General features: G+C 37.7%; 1 protein-coding gene across 4 annotated transcripts in view; it reads right to left on the reverse strand.

The window, feature by feature from the left end:
• The window catches only part of LOC144081931 (teneurin-3), a 147,752-nt gene extending 133,150 nt beyond the window's left edge, over window positions 1-14,602 (reverse strand). For all 4 annotated transcript variants that reach the window (XM_077608514.1, XM_077608511.1, XM_077608512.1 and 1 more), the window contains exon 1: window positions 14,335-14,602. The gene's annotated coding sequence lies outside the window, so the exon portion shown is untranslated. The remainder of the gene's footprint in view (window positions 1-14,334) is intronic.
• Between the last annotated feature and the right edge of the window lie 1,811 nt (window positions 14,603-16,413).

The following is a 16,413-nucleotide window of genomic DNA, read 5'->3' on the forward strand; positions in this document are numbered from 1 at the left end:
TTATATACAAGAATAAAACCTGTTCATTAATGATGCACCTTTTGACTCAGTGCATCTTACAGACAAAAAAATGTGATATTAGATATTAGACAAACGTACTGGTGGGAGGTAAACAGTAAAAGGAGAAATGTTTTCCAAGTATCAAGTATTTTTTTAGTATCGACATTGAATTGAGGATTTTAAGTACTGTGACAACATCTCATCTCATCAATTTCCTCAATAGGGTCGTGGGGGGTGCTGGGGGCTATTCCAGCTGAATTTGGGCCAGAGGCGGGGCACATCCTGAATTGGTGGTCAGCCAATTGCAGGGCACAAGGAGACAAATAACTATTCACACATACCTAGGGGCAACAATAGACTTTAAAAGGTGAATATTATATATATTTAGTGGGTATTTAGTGGGTGCATTTTTTGTCAAACCTGCCTCAAAGTCCAAAAATTACAATAAATAGATTGTAAAAAGAAGATTAAACGCTAAAATCATTCGATAATGCATGTACAATGCAATGTGTATGATGCAAGAGCAAATTTAGCATTTTTGTTTGCTTGCTTCTCTCATACAGCACCGGCTGCGACACATGAACCAGAAACTTCAGCGTACATCAAAAGGAAAGAAAATTCCGCCATCTGACGCCTGCACAGCTCCATATGTGCTGACACACATCAAGAACATTGCAGGAAAAGAGGCCACGTTACAAAATTATGCGTTTCCTAGCATCAATTTGTCCCTCGGGGGGCAGCCACTGTGTCCCACGTGTCAGCAGGTGGGGACTTTCAGAGAAAATAGCCAAGAGGGAAAGAAAATAATAAATTAAAAGATCGAGAAGACTGAAAACAATCATAAGTGACACAAAAGCAAAAAAAAATCCAAAAATTATGAAAAATATTAAGTAATGGGAAATAATCTCGTAAAAATGTCACAGATGAATAATAGAAAAAATCAAGATAAAATATGGTAGAATGAAGTCAAGTTAAAAATCATATATCATCATAATGTATAAGAATGGCATTAAAGTTAAATAAAAATACAATAATATATTATGAAGAGGAAAATAATTTGTACTCAAACAAGTATGCTAATGCAAATGAATTAAAAAATAAGGTAAACAAAAATAAATCAAGTATAATGATGAAAAAAGTAATTGTAAATGCTTAAAAATAAATAATAATTAAATAAGAATTCTGTACATTTGATGCACTAATGCAGCTTATCATCAGGTGGGTTTTATGTATAAGAAAAAAACTTTTTAATTAATGGTGCACCTTTTGAGCTGGTGCATCTTACAGACCAAAAAAATATTGATTTAATTAATCAATGTAATTACTTGATAAAAAAATATATATAACCAAAGAGGGGGCTGCTAATTTTAAATAAAAACTGCATCATTGGCATGTACTTTTGTCACCCATGTTATTGTGGGATGCTAAAATGCTTGACGTCATTGCATTCCTAATTTTCACAGTCCACAAAAGAGGGCACAATACACAATTATGCATTCATGATAATGAATTTGTCCCTCAGGGGGTCAAACAGTGCATCATAGGAGTTGGAAGCTAGAGCCTCCGGGGAGGAGAAAGCGGTTTATTTTTCTTTCTTCTCCCCTTGTATTCTCTCTAGAAGAAAAGTGACCCAGTCAGGATGCAATATGAAACACAAGAAAGACACAAAAAGAAAAAGCTGGCATTTTGGGTTGCAATCACCGAAACAAACAAGCACAATATAAGCTAGAAAGTGGACTTCAATTTCCGGCTCGTAATCAGTGCTCCGTTGGACATCTTTTCTCGGGGAAAAAAAAAAGGCGAAGACGCACATGAGAGCTTTTTGCCTAATCCGCCCTCGCCGCGGGGCACCAACAGCTGGAGGATATAACCCCAGTCCTATTGATTTTGTTTTCTCTTTCTGCTGCACATGCATGTACACAGGAAAGAAAGACACGTTGACGGAAGCCCATATAGTACTCTTGCCGCTACACACGCATCTCTGTATTATCCCTATCAAGATAGCTTTTTAACAGTTCTTGTCAAAACCAAACATTACAAACCACACATCACTTGCTAGTTTGCAGAATGTATACCACAATGAATTTTGTTCAAGTAAGCTTGATTCAAAAGTAAATTTCATTTCAGAGACATTACACTAAACCAATGAAATATATTTACAACTGTGCTTTCTTCATTTACTTGAAAGAAGAAATGTTAACCAAAGAAAACTGAGGCGGGATCAATGCAACCAAATGGAGAACATGGAGTATTGCTGTCATTTCGCAGGCAGAGCCAAGGCATATATAAGACACACTAACATACAACGATGAGGAATGACACTTTCTTTTACTTTGAATGGTAACTTGTATCAAAAAGAAGATAATGGGAGGCAAGACAAGCAGGTAATGCAGCCGAGTGGAGACTGCAGAGTCAAATACACAATTTTCAGCCTCAAGCGCTTCTCATTCTATTCACCTATAATGCAATACAGTTTCGATTTGGAAAAAAAGTGTTTCCTGGCTCCAGAGCAAGAAACAGGATTTATTTGGGGCCAGAGAAAAGTACATTTAAGTTTGAGCGTGTCCCTTCTGCTCGGCCGTGTGTTTAAAATCCAGCTGGACAATGGGCACTCCTCTCCAGTGTATTACAGGGACAGTGTAAGGGCTGCAGGCTTTTATGTGAAAGGGGATTGGACACAAGTGTTCCATTCATGTGGAAATCAGAACCTCCAGAAAGCGGACAACACTACATTGAGGCCTGGTAGCACCTTCACACGGACGCTGAATCGCAAGTTGGTGTTGGACAACAAGCACGGAGATTTTCCATTTACTAAAGTCAGTAAGATGGGGCATGCAACAATTAGGTATTAACGTACAGAGTTCTAGCATCTACATAGTAGCTAGCTAAAAATATTGATTTATCTATTTCCGGCGAAAATGCTCAGGTTCATTCACGGTCACCTTCCCACTTCAACTGGATTGGACGTCTGCTCATTTAAATGCACATCACACGGATGAATGGCCGCCATATAATTGGGTGTCTATCATGATTCTGGAAAGGGCGACGTGAGCTCCTTTTTTATGCCACGCTGCCGCCCATCTTGGGTAGAATAATCAGTAATTGGAAACTAGATCATATTGCACATCATCAACACATAATTTGTAAATACTCCCTCATACAGATTGCATCATTACAGTATCAGTAACGATACTAATACTGGTATCGGCGCAATACTAATTATTACATGATATAACATGGTAAAGTGGTATCAATCTAGGTTAACCTGGTATACCCTGAAGCTAAAACCATGTTAGTCATGGTACAGTACAGTAAATTGACCCTGTTGCAAAAGTGCTCCTATTACATGTTTCGATTCCTTTTAAACTCCTGACATTAGCAGAACTAGCAATCCATTCAACACCCAATCCACATTCTGCCTTGTAACAATCATGCAGCATTGTTGGAATGCTGGCTAAGTGGGCTCCATTATGCGCTTCCTTGCCAGTTATTGCACTCAGCGGCAGCAATAACGTTGATTCCGAAAGAACTGGGTTAAAAGTAGGCAACATTTTTTTGTTTTTGTTTTTTTGTGTGTCTTGTTTTTTTTAACTGCCTGAGCTCAAATAAGACAAGACGAGCTTGTTCATCACGGGCTGAGCGAATGCTACTGTACTCGCCGGGCGCTGTCTAATGAAGAGATATGTCTTCCATTAGGCCTCTGCGCGACAGGGATGCAGCGATTAGAGGACCCTCCAGAGGGGCTTCTTCTATCTCAGCCCCGCCTTTTTTGAGTCCAGAAAAATCTTCATATCCGGCATCGTTTTCATAAATTGAATCATAATGAGCACGCTTGACACGGCCCTGATTTATGCTCTCTGAGGCCTTACCAATTTCGACCTCCGCCCCGCAAATCACAAACGTCAAGGGTTTAATCCTGCTCCGATTGTATTGAGGCCTTTATTGGGCGTTATGATAACTAACAAAAGTTAGCCGGCTTGCTAACGAGATCCCCCAAGGCGTGGCAGCCATGTTGGTGGCAATAAGTCGGCAAAGTGCCCTCCTCGGATTGCCGCTCGGCGGCGCGTTGGGAAATTATCTTGCTGCTGCATCGTGCTCTTCCAGGACCCATTTCTTGATGATGCCGTGTGCGTAAAGCGGATCCCTTCGCATCCTGCTGTCTAATTGGACTCATTGATTTTTAATTTTTGGCGCATTGAGGCTGCAATGGCCCTAATTCTGCTGCCAATATTGTTAGAGAAGCGAGTTTTGTCTTACACCAAATAGATCTTCTTTCTATCTCAGCAACAACTCAATTTGTTTCCAACGATATCTGGCGAGAGAGCTGAAGTACATTCTAAATATAATTTCTTCAATGTGTTCGACGAATTGTAAGCCTACTCCTTTTGACTTGTAATAAGCACAAAGTAGTGGCAAGGTGACAGTAAGAAAATCACTGCTGAGCTGTTACAACGCATGGAGAAATAAAAGAAACATTTCTAAACTTTATATTGATACGTAATTTACATCGGCATGGGATTTTTGAAAAAAAAAGGACATCAAACTATTATTTAGGGAATTTTGGTCAGGCAAACAGTGAACTGGAGTAGTTTTGATCGCTAAATCCCATTTAAAATTTAGATTGAGATATGATGTGTTGTTGATTTTTTAATCACTGTTTATAATGTATGTTTTTACTTTTGAGTAATCAGTAAAAAAAGGGTAAAAAAAATGATACGGTGGGATCTCGTGATACCAGTATAGTTTTAAAAAGACACCACTGTTTAACAAATGAACTAAAAAGTTTCCATATTATCATTGTCAATACATTCAGTGAGCTGACAGACAGTAAATTTCTTAGAAGAATGTTGCAAACTATAGTTTTTTCTGTATTTATTGACAAAAATGCTACGAAATATTTTCTGTGAGGGAGGCAAGGGTTTTGACATTGTCCACAAAAGTGCAACAAATATACATTATTTATTATTTACATGTAAAAATATCCTGTTTCTCTCTTGTATCATGATTGATTTTCTGACCCAATAATTGTTAATTGTTTATTGAATTGTGAAATAATTGTTATTGTGTGCTTTGTATCGCAAATAGTATCTGGAGGCCCAGATAGATATTTTTAAAAGGTTTATTCCAATCCATTTGCGCTTGTAGTATTTCCTCTTATTTATTTATTAACAAGAGAATTTGTGAAAACTGATCGGTAAGACATGCTCACTTGTTTTATTTATTTTTTGCCCTTGGTTGACATTTTACAGGTTTTATTTATTTGAGAAATGTTAAAATAAAAAAAGTTAGGTGAGCTCAGGGGGGGGAGAAAAACTATACGACTCCTGGTTATTTAATTACTTGTCAGAGTAGAAAGAAGAACTGTAATGATTTTGAGTTCTACATGTTGTCTTCTTGGAGAGGATGAGGTCACATTAGAAGACGCACTCTCGTCGTCCGTCACTGTCAATCCGTAATTGTCATCCCAACGATTTTCTTAGTTTTATCGGCGCCTTAAACGACGACTTGTTGTTAGCGATTTATGGCCGCGTTTTAAGAGCACATCCTTGGCGCACTTCATTGGCATCCTGCCCGTGACGGTTTTCCAATGACATTGCCCTTTCACCTCACAGAGCAGACGTCGGCCATTTTGAGATCACACCCACGCCCGACTATTGACGTGATAACATCTCAGTTGGCCCTGCGAAACTGGGCAATAAATTGAGACGAATGCTCCGTCGATGACAATTTCCATAATCGTTATCCCTTTCGTAATTCATCAAGGTAATGATAGCCGCGTCCCTCCAGTGTCACATTTATTCCATTTTGTGCATAGCGGTGGGAGCGGTACCCTCTTTACCTTCTCCAGAAGGATTGATGACACACCACGCGAGCGCAGGAGCGATGTGTTATTTGACCACAAATAACAACCGGGGTGGGGGGTTCGCCAGATGGAATCTAATTCTACCCTACACTACGCCCCCCTCCCACACTACCATGCGCGCATCAGAACCTCCGTGGGACTCATTGAGATGCACCATCATCTCGTCTGTAAGGCGGCGGTGATAAAAACTGATGAAAAATTATGAAAGATCCTTCATTTGCACTAAAAAGTAGTTTGTTACAGTGGGAGATTTTAGTGACAGTTTGGCAAGAAACTACAAAAATACACACAGAGTAACAAAAAGTAACAAACTTTTGGGGGGGAAAGCCTATGTCAGCCAACTTTAGGGGGAATTAATTTTAATTTTGAACTGCTTTTAAAATGTATTTACCTAATACAGAATTTTAGTATTACTTTTTGTTCAGGTTTATATTGTATTTTTTGTTAAAATTGGCAAAAACATACATATTTTGTTTGGACTGAACATTGTTTTGGTTGCCAGTGTATCTGGGCAATGGGATATAAGGCATTATGAAAACAATTTAGAAAGAATATTGAAAAAATGACCCAAAAAACTATTTAAATGTATTTTATCATTGACTGAAAATGTTGATGCAATGGAGCAAAATTACTCAAATTAAAGAAAGTATAATTGCAAAAAGTACATTTCAAGTTTTAAGCTTTAAACTAAAATTTACACAGGCAAGATTTCTACATGTCAGCTACTGGAATAAAGGCTCCTTATGGACAATATTTGGGAGAAAGTGGTCCAAAAAAATACTTAACAGAACTTAAAAAAAACAGCATGCATTAATTTGCACACACACACACGCACACACACAAAAAAATAAAACATTATATTGCACTCAGTAACTGGGAAATGACTAACCGAGAGCATTACTAAGAAAATTTAAATAGAAAATTGCACCCAAAAGAGCACTTAGAAAAACCTGATTTAAAAGGGTTTCATTTGCACATTGTTGTTGTCAGTAACTGGGCAAATTAGTACCACTGGGACATTAAACTATGAGAAGTGAACTCTCAAAATTAGTTACCAGTATTGCTTTTGTTAAGTTACACGTAAAGGAGACAACATGTATTGCATGACACTACACAAAATGTTTTAAAAAAAAAAAGTTTTTCCCACAGACACTGAGAGACGCTACTTCAATAATGCATCGAGTGGCACTTGTCATTGTTTACTTTGGATTAAGATTCAGATGGAAGCCCTCTTGGAATCAATTAGGTTAATACAAGTAGAGTGTATGTGTCAGGCATAAACACACAGGAAGACTGCCATCTCAGATTGAATGTTGTCCAATTCCAGGCATATTTTAAAATATGTGAGTTGACAGACTCATTTGCAAATATGATGAGTTTTTAACATTTTGCATGAAAAGATCATACATGTGAAGTTAGAAAATTCGTAACTCTAATTAAAGTCAAAATCCCCAAGGGCAGAGTCTGTTGCATTTAGCTGCTGAAATGTGGGCTACTGAAATAAATAAATAAATAAATAAATGCTGGGAAGGAAATATTAAATTAAAGACATGCTACTTGCCTTTTTAACTTGGAAAAGTTTAGTACACGGGTGGGAAAACCGGTCCTGAATGGCCATTGTGGGAGCAGGTTTTTGGTTCCAACTGATCCAGCACAAACAACTTAACAAATGAGGTTTCAACAGTAACAAGGAACACCTGACTGCATTCAACTGATTGCACTTGGAGAACAATGGTGGCCTCTTGGGACAAATCACATTTTTCCATTATCAACTCTTAGACATAATCAACAAAGTACTTTTGATCACAAAGATTTAGTCCAATTAACATCAAATGTCAACACATTTTATATATATATATATATATATATATATATATATATATATATATATATATATATATATATATATATATATATATGTTGTACTTTAAGTGTCAAGTATTTTAACTAAGATCTGTTCAGTACTATTAATAGTTTAATACCGATATATCCATTTCACAAACACAGACACACACGCACATTATCAGGTCCTGACAACGCCAAGAGCACACTAACGTTCCTAATATGAGTTGGGAATTGTTTAATACCTCTGCGCCGTGCCCAAGTTTTGCACGAGTGTTGAGAGTTTACCTCTGCAGGGCAAAATCATTTGATCTAAGAGCTAAGGGATAATGGGATCTATGGATTTCATTTTTTTTCCCCAGAAAGGGAAAATGAAGCCGTGATTTCACATAAATCCACGCGTGGACTCTGAACTCGCAGGTAAATGTATGATATAATGGAGAAACTGGGATTTCTTAATTTGGGAAAGGGAAATGCTGGTGAACCAACCAAATAAAGTGCTATTAGGAATAAAATATAATATAATAACAAACATTATATTGAATTTGTTTTATACTTTTATTTTAACATTTTAAACTCTGAAATATATACCAGGCAAGTTAACTTTTTTCTTTATTAGTTCATCGATAGAAGTTTAAAGACCTTTAAGACATTTGTAATCATCGTCGTCATCATCGTCATTATGTTATGTTCTCTAATCAGCGTGATCAGCAAGAAAACAACACCTGCCTACTGCGATTTGTTAGGAAATGAGAATGCTGTTTGTGTTTGATGGGAATTTAATTGCACGGACACGGTTGGTATACTGTATTTTTCTGTTAAGCTTACATATAACTGAGATGCTTGTTAAGAAGAATTATTGCACTTATATACAATTATTTGTGCAGTTTGTATGTCAAACAATAGAGCAATGAGATACTATATTTGATTAAGACATCCTTGCATGAATTATGTTTTTATTCTTTTTTATCTTGTTCAATCTTGCAAACTCCACACAGGCAGGTCAGAACCCAATTTTTAGAATTGTGAAAACACAAGACTGTAATTTAGTATTTGTGATTCTTAACTTAAATTTGAAATTCATGACTTGAAAATTCTTCCTTTTTAAGTGTTTCCAATATACTTCATTTAAGATAGTGTCACTTGGTTTGTTGGCAAAAGAAAAGCATTTTTTGAGTGTGTAGAGTGTGGGTATGTGGCAATCCACCAGTGTTCTATAATATACAGTGCCAAAGCTAATTCATATTGCTTCACTTGAGTTGAGTGAGATATTCACACTGTGATTTGCTGTTGGAGTGATTGTATTTAACGAATTATCTTAATCATGTTATGTCATGTTTATTGCTGTATTACATTCTGTTTAGCAATGAGCTGCCATTTTGCCTGACCCTAGGTCAGCAGTTATGTCTTTAGAGTATCATCTATGCAAATTATCTTTCCTTTATCATGTAACATGAATAAATGGGACTCGCCAGTTTGGAAACCCAGAGTTCCTTACCAGAGGGAATGGTGGTGAGATCTCTTCAAAATGACCATGCATCTCTATAGTTATATTAGACATGTTAGACCAAAATAAGTCTGATTTCTATGATTTATGACTACCACATAAGTAATCTACTTCCACCTCTGATTTATAATTTAGTAATTTTGCTCTTTTTTTTATCTACATGCTAAACTGAACTCTTTTGAGGACATTAGATTTTTTGTTGTACTCTACCATGACCTATATCCAAAATCTGTCACTGAAGTTGCTGCTGATGATCACCAATTAAAAAAGGAAGCTGTTTCGGGACGCTTAACTCCACTATGAAGAACTTATCTCCCAATCATTTCAAAGATGAGACGGGGCCTTTTTTTGGCAAATAGAGCAGTAGCAGCAGGGAGTGGATATAATTGAGGGTCGTTTTTCCTCCACGGCAATTATCGTTATTTAAATCTGATGCCTCATCGCCATTGGACTAGTTGGCTCCCTCAACCTTTTTACTTGAAAGGGGGATCCATCCATTAGGAGTCTGACAGACATAACTTTGATACAGGACTTCTCACATTCTAAGAAATAAAGGCGTTATTCCCTTTGTCAGAGCGAAAGTATCTTCTCTTTAGATTTCCACAATGGACTTAAAAAAACTTTGGCCTGCTTTTATAGAAACATCTGAAGAAATAAATAAGCATTGTTATTGCTTCTAAATGATTATGTCAGAAGAAAACCACGCATCATGCAGTAAACCAGATTTGCATTCATCTATTTTCATGAGCGCTTGGCTCTTCAGGGACATTAGTGAGCTGGAGCCTTACCCGGATGGCTGTAGTAAACCCCAAAACCCATTGCCCAACATTTTCTGTTTTTCCACAATAAATATTTAACGGGTGTTCATGTTGGTTACACCGCAGTTTGTTTATAAAATACTGTAATCTTGACAGACAAAACATATAGGTGCTACCATTGAATTAACACCTGTGTTTCCTCCCACCTAATCCCCCTTGTGCATCCACTAAGTAAGCCTTAATGTCCTTAATTGAAGCAGAAAAAAACGTGCTCGTTCATATGGTTCTTTCGAAAGCGAGCCTTTGATTAAGAAGGTGGTAATCGATCGCTGGTTGAATCTCTGTATGATCAATATTTACAGACAGGCGAGCGGAGAGAGTGGAGATGGTTGGCGGAGGAGGCGGTAAGATGTGGTGAGGTTCCAATAATGTCTGCAAAGATAAGCCGGATGAGCCTCCGTAAGAAAAGCTCTTTTTGGGAGCATTAAACCCTATGAAAATCTCATTGCCACGTAAAAAAAAAATGGCACTAAAATGGGATTTTGACAGAAGTACATCCAATTTAATTTTTAAAAAGCCTTTCTGGTTGCATCAGTTGAAGTTATTTGTAGCAATTGTGGTGAGGATACATGTAGTAAATGTCAGTTGAGCTGTGTTCTCTATTGAAGTGCAGCACTTCATAGTGTGGGATTTAGGGGATTAATATGCCCGGTACTGGAAGATACAGTGGTGTTGGATATATTAATTCACTATGGAGATCATAACACCATGGGGCTATGAGGCTGATGACTATTATTGCTTATATTACCATACCCATAGAGAATATATTCACACACAATATGTTATTCCAGTTTGAAAATGCAGCATCTGGGTATGTACAATTCCAAATGCATTCCTGATAGTTACGCATATTGATGCAGACTTGTCATTCGAGTGAGTCCCTGTCTCTCTGCGAAAAAACACATGATAAATACTGCTCACATTTAGAAAAATCACAACCACTCAACCACAGACGTCATCCAAGGCCAAACAATATTGGAATTTTACCATTAAGTTTCATGCATCCTTTGTAAGAAAGAGAAGAATATGCCTTTGTGATGCGAACAAAATGGAACTGGAAAATATCTCTGGATCAGTCAAAGAGAATCCTTTTTTCTTGCCCATGTTTCTTGTTTTTGTCAAAAGTTTTTTTTTCCCATTGCTTAAGTATTTTGTTAATGTAATTTTTCAACAAGGACCAGGAAACAGATATTCATGAAATGAACAATGTCCTTGATAAATTTTGATAATGAACTGCTACCGTTATGGCACTGGTGCACTCATGCACCACTACAAACCGAAGAAAAAGTTTTTATTCTTATTTTTATTTTTTGTTAAGGCAAACTACTCTGGCATTGGGATTATTTGAAAAGACAGATTTTTTTTGAAAGCCTCAGTGTAGGACATAATTAAATGAAAATGAAAAAAAAACACTTGCAAATGTACTTTTGCCTGTCATCTTTAGGCCCCTAAAGAGGACAAAAGTACACTAGAAAGAGAAGTCACTGCCGTGGCAGATGCTGTCACTCAGCTGAAATTTTTCTCATGATGAATTCATGGTGGGCGAACACGGCTGAGAGAGTTGCGGGTTAATTCGTCAAGAGGCCACCGCTGGTGGCACAATGACAGAGCACAATGTCAACACAGTTTCACGGGAGAAGTGCAAGTACGATGTGAAATGAACAGACACTCTCTCATTTGTTTTTTTTTTTGTTTTTTAAGTTTGGATGGATGCATGGATGGGGATGAACAGAAGAATTTGATTCCTCAAATAACTAAATTGTGTTGCACATACTATTTTGTGGCTGCAGTTACCGATTCCGAAACTTGGAAAAAAAAAAAATTCTTTTTAATACCAACTACTGGCCTAGTCAGACACTAATTAACATATTTGCCTGCATTAACGGCACTAGACATCCAACTCAGTTGAAGTGGGAGGACTGACAGCGAGTGAATGAATGATGATCCTCACACTTGACATGCATTGGACACCAGTATTCTTCTTTTAATTTTTCATGGTAGAGCTACTTTCTTATTGGCTATCTCCCAACACTTCAGTGGCCTCCCATTGGCTAGAAGAAAGTCTCCATGATGACAGAACTGAGGTTAGCGCACTCTCAGTGGTTGAAAGCCAGCTTGTGCAGAATAATGACCACCAGTTCTGACAGGACTAAAATTGATCTCAATTTAGAACATGACCACATTTGTTCTGGAAGAATTTAAGTGCCACGACCTGCCTAGTATTTGTATTCACATTTGTTGCCTAGCAACCAGAAGAGCATAGTGCATGTCACCTAATGCCCGGTGGAATGTTGCTGGCAGTGTTACATTCAAGAACAAGAAAAATGTGGCCCTGTACTTGAGTTTTCTTTGAGGCACTCTCAGAAAAGAACATCTTTAACTCATCAGAAGCAACCAACTCATTTCTATATATTACACATTTTTCCCAAAGCTAATAACCTGAAACAAGATTAGAAACAAGGCGGATGGAGTGGAGTTATAGTGAAGAGTATTTTGATTTTTACCACAATTTGTTGAGTCATATATCAATGATTAATCAATATCAAGTTCATAAACTACTAAAATAATATATTAGAAAAAAATAAAAAATCCACAAAGGTGTAAAAAAAGATTTTCAAAGTTGTTGATCATGGAAACTGTTTCTTTTCACCAACAAATTCCTTTTTGGCATGAATCTTTAGCTTATAAGCTTTAGGGGAAGTCCATTTGAGTATAATTACTCGTAGTGCATCTTCCACCAGAGATCAAAAACATCCTCAAGGGACACTTCCACACTTTCAAATAAATCAGAATTAATGATAAAGAGGCAGCGAAAAAGTCACAAGAGAAGCGGTGTGATAGAAATAAAGAAGAAGAGTGATTTATCCTCAGCAGGGCTTTGGAGAGATAGTCAGACCACAAGCCCAAAGAGCTCTTCATCTGGAGAACCAATGACTGAGTGATTCCTCCTTAACAAGCTTTTTCAGATGTGGGATACTAAATTCATGCCATGATTTCATAGAAACTTCAAGCCTGCTGCTTCTGTTTGATTGAAGTCATTGTGATGTTTATACCCACAGAAACGCTAGAAAACCAGAACAAATCCTTCTGATTACGACCCAATACAATTAATCCAATAAGTATGGGATAGCTTTGATTCTGCTTATACTCTGCATGTCTTGTGTTTGACATTTCAACATTTTTCATCGGAATGTGTTTAAATGGCAATCCAAGTCCAGAACATTTGCATAAATTGGGAACTCTCTTTTACATCAAGGAACAAAAGAAATACAGGCAGTCGTAAAATGAGGACAATGGGTTAAAATGGGTTAATCTGGGAACTGCATAACTTGCGGCGGTGGTCCTCAAGGAGCTGCTGTGCTGCAGGAGATAGACTCGCTACACGCCACAGTATGTGTATGCTCCAAAATTCCAAGTCAGGTTGGCCATTGTCAAGAGGAGTTATTTTTTTCCCCTGAGTTGAGTTGGGTCGATAAATTGACTCCAATTTTACAATTTTGTGATGATTTTCAGAATAAAAAAATTCTGTTCATTTTCCCCCGAGTTTACACTGCCAACTTGTAGAAATACAGCCACAGGAGTCCATTTCTTCCCTCCAAGGTACAACTGATAAAAAAAATGTAGACAAGGGCGCTAATTATGGTCTCAAATATTAGTGTTTGAACTCCTCAAGGACCAAAAAGGTGCCAATAATGCCAAGTAATGCCTCTTAATCCTAAAAATGGACATCTCACGAGATGCCTCGGGCCTCATTAGCTGTGCCGCCAAGACACTGCTGGCAGGGCTGCTTTGGACCTGCGTGAGGCCAACTAACGAGGACTATCAAGGCCACTCAGCTCACTGTCAGAAATAGGGGTACAGTGGGAGGTCGTTCCTGTTCCTGAAGTCACAATCGAGACTAATGCGCCCCACAGGGCTAATTATTGGTCTCCAAGGTAACAATGTTGCGTGTTTTTCAAGGGACAAAAAGATCACGATATTCTCAAAGAGGAAAGGCTACAAGTGTTTTGATGGCAAGATTCCCGTTTGCAATATGTATGTTTCCATGATTGAAAAAAACTAGAAAAGGTGAAGATTTTAAGAGTAGTAAGAGTAAATTATAAATGAAGTCATTTGACACTGGAGTAAAAGCACCTAGTCATAGTTGATCACACTCAAGGTGACATAGCCAAGACCACATACGATCGTTATATCGTTTTAAAATGATGCCAGTCTATTCTATACAAAATACTGTTTTTTTTGGTAACAATAAATAGTCACTTGTCATATAAAAGTGTAAAGAAGTAATTAGAAAAAGTACTCACTTGCTCTAGAAGGAGTTAAAGGTCTTCAGTATCAACATTTGAATGGCTGTCCTCTCCAGTGATCACTGCATCCGCAAGATTGATGATGTCACAAAGTAGTCGCCATTCGTTGAAGACCACTGCATTAGAATCTTCATAATAGTTTTTTTTCACTTTGGATCTCATTCTGTTGTGCAGGTGTACAGCAAAAACCGGTGTGGTCATTCTGGTGTGCTTGATTTTCATTTTTAAACGACCAATCACCGGAAGTCTCGCCTTGCTGCACACAGCCCATTAGTCTGCAATAAAAAGAAATGAGTGTAATCAAATATTAGGAGATTAGATTACATAAACTGTCACCTTTCATTAATCACGATTAGACCCGAAAGTACACCACCCCCCTCTGGGGTTCCCGACCTCAAACTGAGGCACACCGCCTCTGTCATTTCTTCTATTAGATGATGAAACTTGTACAGCATTTCACAAGCTTCACATTTGTTATGACTTCAAACTTTTCTTTAGGAAACTTTTGGGGTCTTTTATGCCTTCTCCTCTGGTGGTTTCACAATGTGCCAGTGTGTGCATGTGTTTGTGTGGATACTTCCATTCCAATGGTATGATGAAATAAGACTAATAAAGTTAGAACGAATGACAAAAAACATACAGAGATGTCTAAACTTTAGAAAACACTTAAACAAGTAAGGTCAATTTAGGTTCAAATAAAATTTAAAACTGAGCAGGAGAAGATCCAGGCATCCGAGATAATCACCAGAATTCATGAAACACGACTAAATAAAATGCAGAGAAAAGCTTTGCAATTATCCACAGTAATTTTGAAATATGACAAATTCAAATCAAAGTGAGCTAAATACACATTATGCATCAATTTTGGCAACTATCAATCAAGCAGAGGCCAAACTGCTGTGACAAGTTTAAAGTGAGAAGGAAATGGAGAATTAGAGCAAAATTGTGCAACAGCTATTTCCTGACCAGAAAAATGAAGCCGACATAAATTCAGACAAGACATTAAATACAGCGACAATCCACTCTAATTATAATAAGATACACAAAAAATACTATACTGTTGAAAACATTACAATGTATCCTAAAAGATGCATCACACCTACAGTGAATTTTAACCTCTCCCCTCAGGTCATAGACTGCCCATGTCTGTGTGTAAAAACAGGTACATATGTAGTTTTGTTTCCTCTGTGGTAGAGCACTGAACACTAAGCAAGGTGAGTTTTAGTTATTCATTTATTTATTTTATTTTTTTCTATCAGGGCACATTGGTTCATGCCCTAATAATGTTTACAAAATTCAGTGCTATCTGGATAAACAACAACAACAGTTTGTTATGGAATATTTTTTTCCAGGACTAGAGGAACATAAAAGGCTGTCCTGACACTTACACTCCTCACATCCACTCTGCAAGGGACGCCATTACATATGCTGCATGTAAGCCAGGCATCGGCAGGAAGCATTACGGAGGCCTTGGCGACTGCGATGCCCCCTGCTGAGATGAGAGGGGCAGCAAGAACCAAGGAGAGGAAGAGGCCCGCCAATCAGGACCCAGAGCTCGGGGGCTGTGTAGCTCACGTTTTATTCTTGCTATGCGATTCTTTCACCCCCCACCGCCCGCCCCCCATTTGTTCCTTGGTATGTTGGCTTCTTTAATCGCATTCTCAATGTTTTCTAGGGGGGGCTCAGACTTTCAGGCTGCTCTGGTCTAGATATTGTTAGACTGATTGGGTGTGGGGTTCAAGGTCGTTTTTGTTGAAAATAACTCAAACAGCAATGGCCTATTTAATCAGGAAATATATATTATTATTTTTGGGTGTGTTTAGGGAACATCATCAAAATTGGTGTCGAAAAATATAGGCTGGGAACCAGGTCCATCGGTGACAGAGAAAATTCACAAATAATTGCCACTATTTATTGAAATGTATTCTTTTTTTCCGTTGAAACGGCCAGGGTAAACAATCAATTAGTATTAACCAGCAGTTTGTTTAAAAAATAACAATTATTATTAATAATTACAAGTTAATAGATTTATTTTTTAAGTGACTCAGTGAACCCCTATCACATTGAGAAATGCTT

Source organism: Stigmatopora argus, chromosome 9 (genome assembly GCF_051989625.1).
Source record: "Stigmatopora argus isolate UIUO_Sarg chromosome 9, RoL_Sarg_1.0, whole genome shotgun sequence".
Classification (NCBI taxonomy): Eukaryota; Metazoa; Chordata; class Actinopteri; order Syngnathiformes; family Syngnathidae; genus Stigmatopora; species Stigmatopora argus.